The following is a 13629-nucleotide window of genomic DNA, read 5'->3' on the forward strand; positions in this document are numbered from 1 at the left end:
AGACGTTGGCCGATTCATCGAAAAACCATACAATGAGGAAGCAGCCCCCCATGCCATTCCTAACACCTTCAAAATGCCACCGTACCTGATGATATACGATAGTACCACAGACCCAGAAGATCATATCGTTCACTACGTCACATCGGTAAAAAGAAATGATCTTTCGAGAGAGCAAGTACCGTCGGTGCTACTGAAAAAGTTTGGCAAAACCCTGACAGGGGGAGCCCTAACCTAGTACTCACAACTGCCGGCACGGTCAATAGCAACGTTCGAACAGATGGAAGACAAATTTGTCACCGTCCATGCAAGGGCCAAAAAGGCGGAAGCCAGGGTAAACGACATATCACCGTCAGGCAGACACCTGGCGAGGGACTCATGGACTTCCTAGCCCGGTTTAATAGAGTGAGAACGAGCCTACCGAATGTATCGAAAGGGATGGCGGTAGCAGCCTTTCAGAACGAATTGAGCAGAAACGGGTCAAGAGCAATCAGAAAGCTAGTAAACAGACTCATGAAATATCCTCCCGCCACTTGGGAAGAAACCTACAACGCCTACTGCGCCGAGGTGAGAGCCGACGAAGATGATCTTAATGGCCCGATTCAACGATTGACATCAGTTCAAGCAGAGGAAAGGAAAGATCGACGCAATGATGGTCGAAGGGACCAACTGGGTCCCCGTCTAGGTCGAGAAAGACATCAGTCCTACATCAGAGGAACCATCGCACACCCCCCGCGGCACATGGATGGCCCTCCTCGACATACCACGACACCGCAAAATGAAAGAGGTATGCCTCCACTTTTATCTGCTCACAATTTATGTGTTTCCCCTTCAGAAATAGTGTACGCACTAGAGAAGCTCGGCACGAAGGTACAATGGCCGCAGAAGATGAAGTCCGATCCAAGTACTCGGAAATCAAATGCCCTCTGCGAATTTCACCAGGAACGGGGTCATAAAACCGAGGACTGCATAGGTCTGCGGCAGGAGGTGGTGATGATGCTGAATTCGGGACACCTGAGAGAGCTGATGAGCGACCGAGGTTAAGCCAATTTTGCCCGCAGACGCAAGCAACCCCAAGGACCTCCAAAATCGCCTTCTCCCACTCGCACCATAAAAATGATCATCGGTGGAGGTGACAGGACAGCAATCAACCATGTGAAATTCACCACTACACACAAACTCAAACGGTCGATCACTCACGAACGGTATGACAACCTCGAAGATAGTATCGTCTTCGATAAGTTAGATACCGAAGATTTGTCTTTCCCTCACTATGATGCTTTAGTTATTACTTTACGTATTGTGGATACTGATGTGAAAAGAATAATGGTGGACGACGGAAGCGACACGTGTATTATCCATCCCCGAGTCCTCTTACAAATGGGGCTCGAAGGTAAAATAATACCACGTTGCATAACACTACCGGGTTTTAATAATGCAGTCGAACGAACTTCAGGAGAAATAATGCTACCCATCCTAGCCGGGGGAGTCACCCTGGAAACAACATTTCAAATCATGGACCAAGACACGGCCTACAACGCCATCATAGGGCGACCATGGATACACGCCATGCGAGCTATCCCATCAAGTCTCTACCAGGTAATCAAGTTCCCTACTCCATGGGGAATATTCAGCATACGAGGCGAACAACGCACCGCGCAAGAATGTTATCTCATCGCCCAAGATTGCGCACACACCCAACAACTAAAGGGAGCAAAAGCGGAAGCATAGCAATTAGCAACGTCGGGAACCAAACCCGACGCACAAACGGACGTTATCAAAGATCCTGACATCGTAGAGGCCGCCGAGTCGACCATCGATGTTCTCGACCCCGTCCAACTAGACAGCAACGATACCACAAAAAGGCCTATATCGGACACAATCTCTCAAAACTAGGTATATTCCATAAATTTCTAACTAACAATGCCGACCTGTTTTCCTTCTCCCATTCAGATATGCCAGGCATTCCGAAAGACATCGCTACGCATAAGCTGAACGATCCGCCGATGCGACAGGTAAGGAGAAAATTTAACGCCGCAATAAATGAGGCCGTCGGCGCTGAAGTCAATAAGCTGCTCATCAACGATTCTATCCGAGAATCAAAATATCCCCAAAGGGTCGCGAATATGGTCATGGTAAAGAAGAAAAATGGGAAATGGCGGATGTGCGTTGATTTCATATACCTAAATAAGGCCTGCCCGAAAGATTCTTTTCCACTGCCCCATATCGACCAACTCATCAATGCAACAGCGGGGCACGAACTGCTAAGCTTTCTGGATGCGTATTCGGGTTACAACCAAATCCTCATAGAGGAGGAAGACCAGGAAAAAACCACTTTCATCACCCACTAGGGAACATACTGCAACATAGTCATGCCGTTCGGATTAAAGAATGCGGGGGCAACATACCAAAGATTAGTCACCAAAATGGTTAAAGACCAACTCGGCAAGACAATGGAGGTTTACATCGACGATATGCTGGTCAAATCCAAAAGGAAAGAGGACCACATTGACCACCTCACAAAGCCTTCATCATATTAAGGCGGTATGGAATGTAGCTGAATCCCGAAAAATGCGCCTTCGGCGTAACCTCGGGAAAATTCCTCGGTTTCCTGGTATCACAGAGAGGCATCAAGGTCAACCCAGAACAAATCAAAGCCATCGAAGGAATACCCAAAATCCTAACCAGCAAAAAACAGGTGCAGAAATTGACAGGCCGGATAGCCGCCCTTTCAAGGTTTATCTTGAGGTCGTCCGACAGATGCCATAAATTCTTTAATGTGCTGAGGAAGGATAACGGGCTTTAGTGGAATTCACATTGCATCGAGGCCTTGAGAAAGTTAAAAGCGTACTTGTCTTCACCACCACTACTCGCTAAAGCAGACCCCGGCGAATGCCTTCTGATCTACCTGGCCGTCTCAGAGGTCGCAGTAAGTGCAGTTCTAGTCCGCGAAAACAAAGGTACACAATCCTCTATTTATTATATTAGCAAAACCTTGATTGACGCCGAAACGAGGTATCCCCACCTCGAGAAACTGGCTCTGGCATTGGTCGTAGCTTCACGAAAGCTTAGACCATATTTTCAATGTCACCCCATATCGGTGGTGACAACCTTTCCCCCTAGAAGTATCTTATATAAGCCCGAGCTGTCGGGAAGATTGGCCAAATGGGCCATAGAATTAAGCGAGCATGATATCACCTATCAGCCGCGAACAGGGATAAAATCACAGGTAATCGCCGACTTCGTCGCCGACTTCAGTGCTGAAATACTGCCCGAGGTCGAGCAAGAAACGCTTCGCACCTCCCCTGGGCAACCCGACCTCTGGGTCCTCTACACCGACGACGCATCTAATGCGTTAGGATCCGGACTGGGACTCGTACTCGAAGTCCCTACAGGCGAAGTAATACATCAGTCCATACGATGCCCCGATATGACTAACAACGAGGCCGAGTATGAGGCTGCAATTGCAGGATTGAAACTAGCCCTAAAATATGGTGCACGACGAGTCGTCATCAGGTGCGACTCACAACTCGTCGTTAATCAAGTTACTGGGCCTTTCCAAATCAAGGAACACAGGCTACAAAAATACCAAGCAGAAATCCATAAGCTACTGCCAAAATTCGACGAATGTCAACTCGATCATATACCGCGGGTGCAAAACATCGAAGCAGATGGCCTCGCCAAACTAGCAGCAGCAACCAAAAACATCACCAAGAAAAACGTGGTCACCCTCCTCCACTCATCAATAGACCAAGTAGAGGTACATTCTATAAATTTAACTTGGGATTGGCGCAACCGTATCATGACATACTTGCAGGAAGGAACACTCCCACAAAACAAAAAAGAAGCCAAAAAGCTTCGAATGCAGGCACTCAGGTACAGTCTCATAAACAACAATCTTTACAAAAGGACGTTTGGTGGCCCTTTGGCTAAATGCCTGGGACCAAATCAAACAAGGCGTGTTCTCGAAGAAGTACACGAAGGTCACTACGATGCCCACACGGGCAATCGGGCCCTCGTCAGATGCCTCATCCGGGCAGGATACTACTGGCCCATCTATGAAAAAATAAGCAGCGGAGTACGTCAAGAAGCGTGAGCAATGCCAAAAGTTTGCACCAATGATACACCAAGCGGGCGAGCTCCTACACTCGGTTACTTCGCCATGGTCGTTCATCAAATGGGGAATGGACATTGTCGGACCTCTCCCAACGGATCGAGGTAAGACACACTTCTTTTTAGTTTTAACTGACTAATTTTCCAAATGGGTGGAAGCAGGCGCATTCGCCCAAATACGCGAACAGGACGTCATCACCTTCATATGGAAAAATATCATATGCTGTTTTGGCATCCCCAAAGAAATCAGCTGCGATAATGGACCTCAGTTTATCGAAAAAAAGACGACCAAGTTCTTCGACAAATGGCGCATAAAGCGAATAATCTCCACACCATACCATCTAGCAAGCAACGGTCAGGCAGAATCCTCCAACAAAACAATACTGAATATACTAAAGAAAAAGCTCGAGGACGCCAAAGGGCTGTGGCCGGAACTGCTACCGGAGGTATTATGGGGCCTACCGCACCACGCCTAAGACCAGCACAGGTGAAATGCCATACTCATTAGTCTATGGGACTAACGCTGTCATACCCATTGAAGTTGGAGAACCTAGACTAAGGTACTCCAACGAAAGTAGACCAAGCAACGACGAAAACAAAATACAGGACCTCAACGAAGTAGAGGAACGGAGAGATTTGGCTCATGTGAGAATGGTAGCCCAAAAACAACAGGTGGAAAGATACTACAACAAGAAAACCATAATACGTCCGCTCAAAGTCGGAGACTACGTCCTCAAAGCCAAAACACAAGCGGACAAAGACCCAAAAGAAGGAAAATTGGGAACCAACTGGGACGGTCTATATAAAATCACAGCGGCGGCAAGCAAAGGGGCATTTCAACTAGAAACAATGGAGGGAAAACTACTACAAAACAACTGGAATGTCGCCCACCTCAAATATTTCCACTTCTGAAAAATGACGCCACCTAAGTCGTACTCTTTTTCCCTCACCCGGGTTTTGTCCCAATCGGGTTTTCTCGGGGAGGTTTTTAACGAGGCAACGAGGGGGGCGTCTCGAAGTTCAAAGTACAATTCATCGCCCTGCCTGCCGATGATATCTCCAGGCCGAACGATGAAGGGACTAAATACAAGGAAACTTCTCCGATGTGTATGAAACTGACATGTACAATACTCAAATAAATAAAATAAAGCAACATTTTACTCAACCATTTCACTCTCCATTGATCTTCGCTCAAAACGAAGAGTTCGACTTCGTTCGAACTACGACGGGTTAACCTTTCGACCAGCTCAAAATAACACCCCTACGGCCAAGGGCCATCGCCAAAATGAAGAGTTCGACTTCGTTCGAACTACAACGGGTTAATATTTCGACCAGCTCGAAATAACACCCCTACGGCCAAGGGCCATCGCCAAAATGAAGAGTTCGACTTCGTTCGAACTACGACGGGTTAACATTTCGACCAGCTCGAAATAACACCCCTACGGCCAAGGGCCATTGCCAAAATGAAGAGTTTGACTTCGTTCAAACTACGACGGGTTAACATTTCGACCAGCTCGAAATAACACCCCTACGGCCAAGGGCCATCGCCAAAATGAAGAGTTCGACTTTGTTCAAACTACGAGGGGATAAAATTTTGACCAACTCGAAATAACACCCCTACGGCCAAGGGCCATCGCCAAAATGAAGAGTTTGACTTTGTTCGAACTACGACGGGTTAACGTTTCGACCAGCTTGAAATAACACCCCTACGGCCAAGGGCCATCACCAAAATGAAGAATTCGACTTTGTTCGAACTACGATGGGTAAACATTTCGATCAGCTCGAAATAACACCCCCACGGCTAAGGCTATCACCATAGAAATGAGTTCGACGTCACTCGAACCACGACGGGATAACACTTCGACATTAGCTTGAAAATAACATCCCTATGGCTAAGGCCGTTACAAAAGGACAAAGTTTGACATAAGTTCGACATCGCTCGAGATGAAATGGATTAACATTTCGACAACTCGAAATAAGTACGACTACGACAAAGGTCATCGTCAAATAAACAAACACAACAAGAAAACAATTCAGAGGTACACAATAAAAAGCAACTGCTCCATTACAGTTGTTATATTACAAAAGTTTTTACAAAGGGCTCAAGAACGCCCCCACAAATCAAAAATGGCAAAGCAAAATAAATACAACCAAGTCCTATGCCGCATCACCCCCCGTGGCATACTCCTCATTGTACCAATAATCAGAGGCGAGCTTGTCCGCATCGTCGAAATCGACATCGTCTCCGCCAGGCGTGCCGGGGTCATAACCACACGCCTCTCAAGCGACACGTGCTTTAATACGCACCTCTCAGAGTTTTGCCTCAGATACTTTCCCATCAGCATGAAGAGACTTATACACGTCAAGCTGGGCTTCGGCATGGACCCATAGCTCATATAATTCTTGAGGCACGACAGGGTCGGCCGAAGCATGGGACGTAGAGGGCTGTGACTGTCATCGCACGTCCTCCACCTTCAAAGCAGCAATTTGTTCATTTAATGCGGACAAATCCGCCTCCAGTTCTCGGATACGCCCCTCAAATCTCGCCTCCTCAAGCGTAGATGTCTCCACCTCCTTGTCACGTTCTGATCTGCATAGACGAAGGGCGTCCTCTAGAGCCGCTGCCTCAGAGATGGCAGTTGCCCTATCCCTTTCAGCATGAGCCAATCCATCAGCATTCGCACTCAGCTCACCTTGAAGGTCGACGACCTGCGCCTCCTTCCTATCAAGCTCGAAAACTAAGTTGGCCACCTTCGCTTGGAGGTCGGCATTCTCGGCCATCACCCCCTTACTTAGCTCGAGCTCATCTTCCTTGGCCTTAAGGGCCGCCTCAAGTTCACTGCAACGGGCAATGGCCTTCATCAGGCCCTCATCTTGCTCTCTCAGCTCTTCGACCTTCTGTGCCAATTGTTTCTCCTTTTGCTTAAGCCCGTGACGGAACAGGTGAAAGTCGATGTCCTGAGTAAAGAGATCGGCCAACGCACGATGCTTGGTGCGGTATTCCTGATATTTGGTGGTCATCTTCCCATAAATGGTCGTCCTCCACCTATCCCTACGTTCACGCTCGATCTCCATGATGAGGGTCTAGTATGAAAAGCAAAGTCAAAACGAAGAATGGGCTAAGGATACAAAATAGAACCAAAAACAAAAAGAAAGAACGTAGCATTTACCCGTAGAGCCATGCCGGAAACGCTCCATGATAACTCTGCGTCGCTCATCGCCTTAAGTGTCGCACTCTCAGAAGCAGCACATAATGGGGCATACACCGACGCCGCCTGCTCACTGTTCGACAACAAGTCGTAGTCTCCAGGAATGACAATATGTCGATCAGAACCCTCCGTCCTTACTTCTACACGAGTATGATGTTCCATGAACTCTCGTACATCTTCTGGGTTGAGGTCCGAACCCGAACCGTCGCCCTCGGCGTGTATGACGCCTCCAACGGTAGATGACGCGCCACCCTCGGCAGAGCGCGCAGATCCCCCTCCTTAGTATATTCCTCCGGTCCGGGGAGACCTTCTTGCCAAAATGGCATCCTCCATAAAAATAGGCAGCAGTGCCGTCTCCGACGCACCAGTTCTGCCTTTTCCAGCATAAGTGGAAACTTTCTTCCCGAGTTCTACCCTCCTCCTTTTTCTCGACGGAGATTCGTCCCCATTGGAGGGCTCATCCACGATATGGCAGACTGGTCGGGATGAGATCTCATCCCGAACAATCATGTCACGAGAAGAGTCTCTAGCCTGTACGGGCTGAGCACGGTCCCCTCGGACGGACTCTGCTAAGGTAAATTGCATCCCCACTGATGCGACGGCCTGGCGAAATGCGGGAACTAGGGATTTCTTCCTGGAAGCCCTACAACCTGTCGTCACAAGGAGTCGTATTAATAAACAGCGACAAACAGCCCAAGGTCAAAACAGAGAAGAACATTTACCGGATGGAACCTTCGGCCCAAAGCGTTTCATGAAAGCAAGCCAATCTCGAGTCTCCACCGCGTGAGGTAATAAGCGGGCTACCCAGTCCTCGATACCGGCAATCGGGCGAGGTGCACGCCTCACAGCCGCACAAAAAAGTTACAAATAAGTATACAGTTAGAAAGAACAAAAGTAACTTACAAGTACCAACACCTACGGTTATGATTCCACCGTTCTGGGAATCCAGCGAGGTCCGACCCCAGATTCTCGGTTCTAACAAAGAAGTATTTATGCCAAAATTTATGGCTTTCCCGGTCGTCTATACTGACCACCGGTTACCTGGTCCCACGGTACCTCAAATGTATCATAGTTCCCATGTGAAAACTAGGGGAAAACAAATGTAAAAGGTGATGATGGCCAACTTCACACCTCTCCAACTCCGCGTACTTCGTCAATGCCAGAAATATCTTGTACGTGTACGGAGAAAGTTATGCCAGAAAGACCACATAAAACCGATAAAATTCCTCCGCCAACGGAAGAAGAGGGAGGGAGTGGCCGATCACAAAGGGGTACATGTAAAAAGCACAATATCCCGGTCTGTGGACATCCACGAAGTCCCCCCCAGCCGGAACCAACTCGATATGGGAGGGAATGTTATACGTGGATCGGAGGTCATCTATGTGAGCCCGTTCAGTCTCAGAAACCACCGAAGCAGGAGAAGGGATAGGTTCTTTAAGAAAATCATTCTGAGACATGGGCTTTCTCGGTAGTATCTCCTCCACGGTGGGAAGACTTTCTCCTTCTTGTACTGCCATATCTTCACCACCAGAGGGAGGTGCCATAGATAGCGGGGTGGCATCGGAAATCTCCTCGTGTGACCGATGTGTTCTAGGCATCTCGATGGCAGAAGGTATATTGATAAAACACAGAGCAAAGAACGGTGAACGGAAGAAGGTGAGAAGGAAGATCAGGAAAACAGAGCTGGAGACACGAGAAAAAATGGCTAAAGAAGACAACACATACACTAAAGAGGAAATGACCAAAAGTTCTTAAAAGAACCAAACCTTCATCTATTTATAAGGTTGTGTGGCGCCAGAATCGAAGCGAAAGGCTGCCAAAGGCACCAAAACCAAAGGGACAAGCCAATTGGTCTCTGCCTCGGGAAGACGCGCAATGATGACGCGCGTGGGAGTGACGTCATCTCCCGATATGCTATGCTATCTGGAATGCCGTAGAACGCACCACTCTTCCGTTAGTGATTAAACCATTACAACCCAACTGCCAAATTTCTCCGCGGGTATGGGCGGTGTCCGCTTATCAAGGACGCACAGGGCCGCGACCTCAACAAGCAGATGGACTAACTGTATGGGTCCAAATTTGGCAACCACGACTATTACCGAGTAGGACGAGGAACGAGGTTATCATGATACACTGTCTGATGGCCGTCGTGGTGAAGGGCAACGATTAAGGGCGGTCAGTCGATGCATGACATCCACGACAACATAAACTTAGTAGGAGACATTAAGAATACGCCTTTCGAATATTCTCTATGTTGTACTTTTTAGGGTTTTTTGGGAGATTATCCCTTATAAATAGGAAGGGTGAGTAAAGAAAAAGGGGAGGGGAGAAAAGAGACAAAAAAATACTTTGCAAAATAATCCTCAGAGAGTAAATACAAAAGCAGTCTTGTTCATCTGAGAAGATCAAAAGATTCCCCAATCATCTCACATTTATTCCCCCCCCTTAACGCCGATTGCATCTTTTAAGATTGATTGTGCATTTAACTCTTCACATTTATGAGCATTCATTTGATTCCAGTATATTTGTTATATCATTCATCTTGCTTGCTCTCTTCATCGCTTGATCTAGATTTTATTGTGTTTAACTAAGATTGACCTCATCTTTATCATTAGTTGCTTTAATTATAAAGGTTTTGACATCTTTTGGTCAAACAAGCAGCATGAAAAGTTTAAACATATATTTTTTGCTATGTAAATAGAAGTGAACTTTCATATCTATTTCACCAGATAGATATCGAAAAAAATAAATTGGTTGAACAGTTGCGGCGCACTCAAAAGCATTAACAGCGAAGAAAAAGTACCCTTTCGGAAAATTTATACTTCTTTGTAGAGAAGGAAACAAAACGTTTCGTCTCTTTGGCAAAGACGCACGGCTCCCTGAAGTTTTTTTTAAAAAAATAAAATTAAATAGGGTATTAATTAAAAGAATAATTTTGTAATTTAACTTTTAAGTTAAGGGCTTCCTGTTTTTAATATATTGTAGATTAAAGAGAAAAAACATAGAACCCGGTTCACGCAAAAAATTATATTAATTTAATTACTTTACTAAGATTAAGATGCAAATTGAGGTAAAGATATAAATACTTCTTCAGTTATCATGATTAAAATTATAAGTGACAAATATACATCAAAACACATAATATAAAATTATTATTTTGATGCATACACCCCATGTATGTGGTTATTTTCTTTTCCTCAAATCCCATCTAGTAAGTAATTACTCGGCAAAAATAAAACATCAAACACCGCTTGGCAGCCAGTTCTAAAGAATGGTCAACAATAAAATCCTAAGGCTGCTTTGCTTTTGGAATATTTCACGTGTTTTCATTGATTACATCAGAACGTACTTCGTCTAGAGCTTTTACTTCTAAAACTGATCAGTTTAATCAAATATGCTAAAAAAATTAATTTATGTTATCAGATTTTTAAAAAAAAAAGTGCTTATTCAATTCAAACAGACGCGGAAGGAAGCATATCTCGCTCTCCTTTTTTTTCCTGATCTGGAAAGGAAGCATATCTCGTAAGTTACAATATCATCTGTGAAGAAAATCTTTTCAAATAAACTAACTTTGTCCAAATTGCCTTCTAATGTCTTTGTACAAGATCTTCATCAAAAAGATTCTTAGCTGGCTAAAATGGTTGTAAATATATCGAACAAGTACATGCCTACCATTTCCAAGGAGTGTAGTTCTCGGCAATTTATGATGCCATGTTATGCAACAGTCTTTCAAGTTTCATCAGTACTGAATAAGGCAAATAAATGCATTAACTAAAGTATAGTTGGGTTGCTGGGCTTCTTTAAAAAAAATATGTGGACGAAAATTTATTTCTAATTCAATTCCATGTTTCCTTATGACCACTTATGTTTAAAGTCATATTAAACACCTAAGTTTAGTTTTGGATTTTCAACATATCTAAAGGAGGCGACACGTTTAGAAAATAAAGAAAGAAGAGGGACGTTCTTCTTTCTTATAGAATTTTCATCCAACTGTTAAATTCTCATGATTGAGCTGAATGAATGATCGAATTTAGAGAAGAGAAGAAGCACTTTGAGAGAAGAAAAGTAGAGAATGAAATTTTCTTCTTCGATATTTCTGAGTTACAATGTACAGTGATATTTAACTACTTTCTACAGTAACCAACTAACTAGTGCCAACTCATATACAGCTGTACAATTATCAGACTAATGGACTAACTACAGTTATCATGACCTAACTATGGTTAAGTTAAGAGCACATATGAACTAAGGCACTGCTTGCGTGGATATTTCCTTTACACCCCCCCTCAAGCTAGGACCACTGAAGATGTTCTTTAATCCTAGCTTGGACACCAAATAGTCATGTTGAGATCGCTCAAGGACCTTGGTCAACAAGTCAGCTTCTTGTTCTGTAGTAGGAACGTAGACAGTACTGATCAGCCCTTGTTGAACCTTTTCTCTAATGAAATGGCAGTCAATATCAATGTATTTTGTGCGTTCATGAAAAACTGGATTCGCAACAATTTGAATAGCGGATTTACTATCACAGTAGATGGAAATATAAGAGGAATGAGGAATACCCAACTTCTTGAACAAACCAAGAATCCAAATCACCTCAGCTACAGTAGAAGCTAAACTCCTATACTCAGCCTCTGTTGAGCTGCAAGAGATGGTATATTGCTTCTTTGACTTCCAAGAGATCAAAGAACTACCAAACTTGACAAAATAGCCTGTGACTGACTTGCGTGTGTTGGGGCAAGCAGCCTAATCTGCATCACAAAAGGCTGAAAGAGAATCTAAGCAGGTAGCACTTAATAACACACCCATACCAGGACAAAACTTGACATATCTCACGACCCTTATAGCAACCTCCATATGGGAAGACTTGGGTTTATGCATGAATTAACTCAAACACTGCACAGCAAATGAAATGTCAGGACGAGTGATAGTGAAGTAGAGCAATTTCCCCAGCAATCATTGATACAGCCCAGGATCAGGAAGAATAGGATCACCAATAGAGTTTGTATGAGCACCAAACTCAGTGGTAGTCAATCTGAGGTTGAGCTCTATAGGAGAGTGGACGGGCTTTGACCCTGCTAATCCCAGATCAGAGATCAACTCCAAAGCATACTTGTGTTGGTGCATCAAGATTCCCTGGTCACTCATAGCAAACTCAATGCCCAAGAAAAATTTAAGCTCACCAAGGTCCTTAATCTTAAAACTGGATTGTAAATCATCCTTGGTCTGTTGTATAAGCAATATATCATCACCTGTGATCAACAAGTCATCAACATAGACTAGAACCATCACCAACTTTCCTCCCACTCGCTTGATGAACAAGGAATAATCTAGGTGGCTTTGTGTGAAACCAGAATTCCGCAATGATGTTGTTAGTTTGATGTTCCACTGTTTGGAAGCCTGCTTAAGTCCATAGAGTGACTTGAGCAGTTTACACACTAAGGACTTATCAGTAGAATCACTGAACCCCTATGGAATAGTCATGTACACCTCTTCAAAGATATCACCTTGCAAGAATGCATTGTACACATCCATTTGATGGATGGTCCAATGCCTTGAAGCTGCTATGGAAAGCACACTCCGGACAATCACCATTTTCACCACAGGTGAGAATGTCTCTTGATAGTCTAAGCCTTCTTTCTGATTGTATCCTTTTGCCACAAGTCTAGCTTTGAATCTCTCAACTTCCCCAGTAGCCTTGTATTTAATCTTATATACCCATTTACATCCAATAGCCTTATTACCCTTAGGTAACGGGACAAGAGCCCATGTGTGATTGTCTTCTAAAGCCTTGATTTCAGACTTCATGGCTTCTACCCATCTCTTATCTTCAACTGCTTCTTGGTAGGTCACTGGTTCTACTTCAACAGAAAACTGGGACAAATAACTTTGATATTTAGGTGCAAGATGATCATAGGTGAGCACATCATAAAGTGGATATTTGCAGCAGCCTGTAGACTTTCCTTTGGTAGGCTGAACATAATCCTGCATCCAGATGGGAGGTTTAGACACTCTCCCTGATTTTCTAATTTCCTACCCAAGTGGATTAAAATTGGGCACTGGAACATCAATAGTGGAATTAGCAACTGTAGAAGCACCATCAGGAACTGAGAAAGGTGCAATATCTGTGGAGCAGGAAGTCTTAGGTAAAGTTGGGGAACATGGAGCTGATTGTGTGCAAGGTTCTTTATGTGGAATCTGAACAGCCATAGGAGCTGAGTCTGTAACAACATCCTGTCTAGGAACAGGAGTAGAATCAAGAAAGAGATCTGCTGAAGCAATGTCCAATGATTGGAATGGAAACACATCTTCA

The sequence above is a fragment of the Nicotiana attenuata genome, chromosome 2 (genome assembly GCF_001879085.1).
Source record: "Nicotiana attenuata strain UT chromosome 2, NIATTr2, whole genome shotgun sequence".
NCBI lineage: Eukaryota > Viridiplantae > Streptophyta > Magnoliopsida > Solanales > Solanaceae > Nicotiana > Nicotiana attenuata.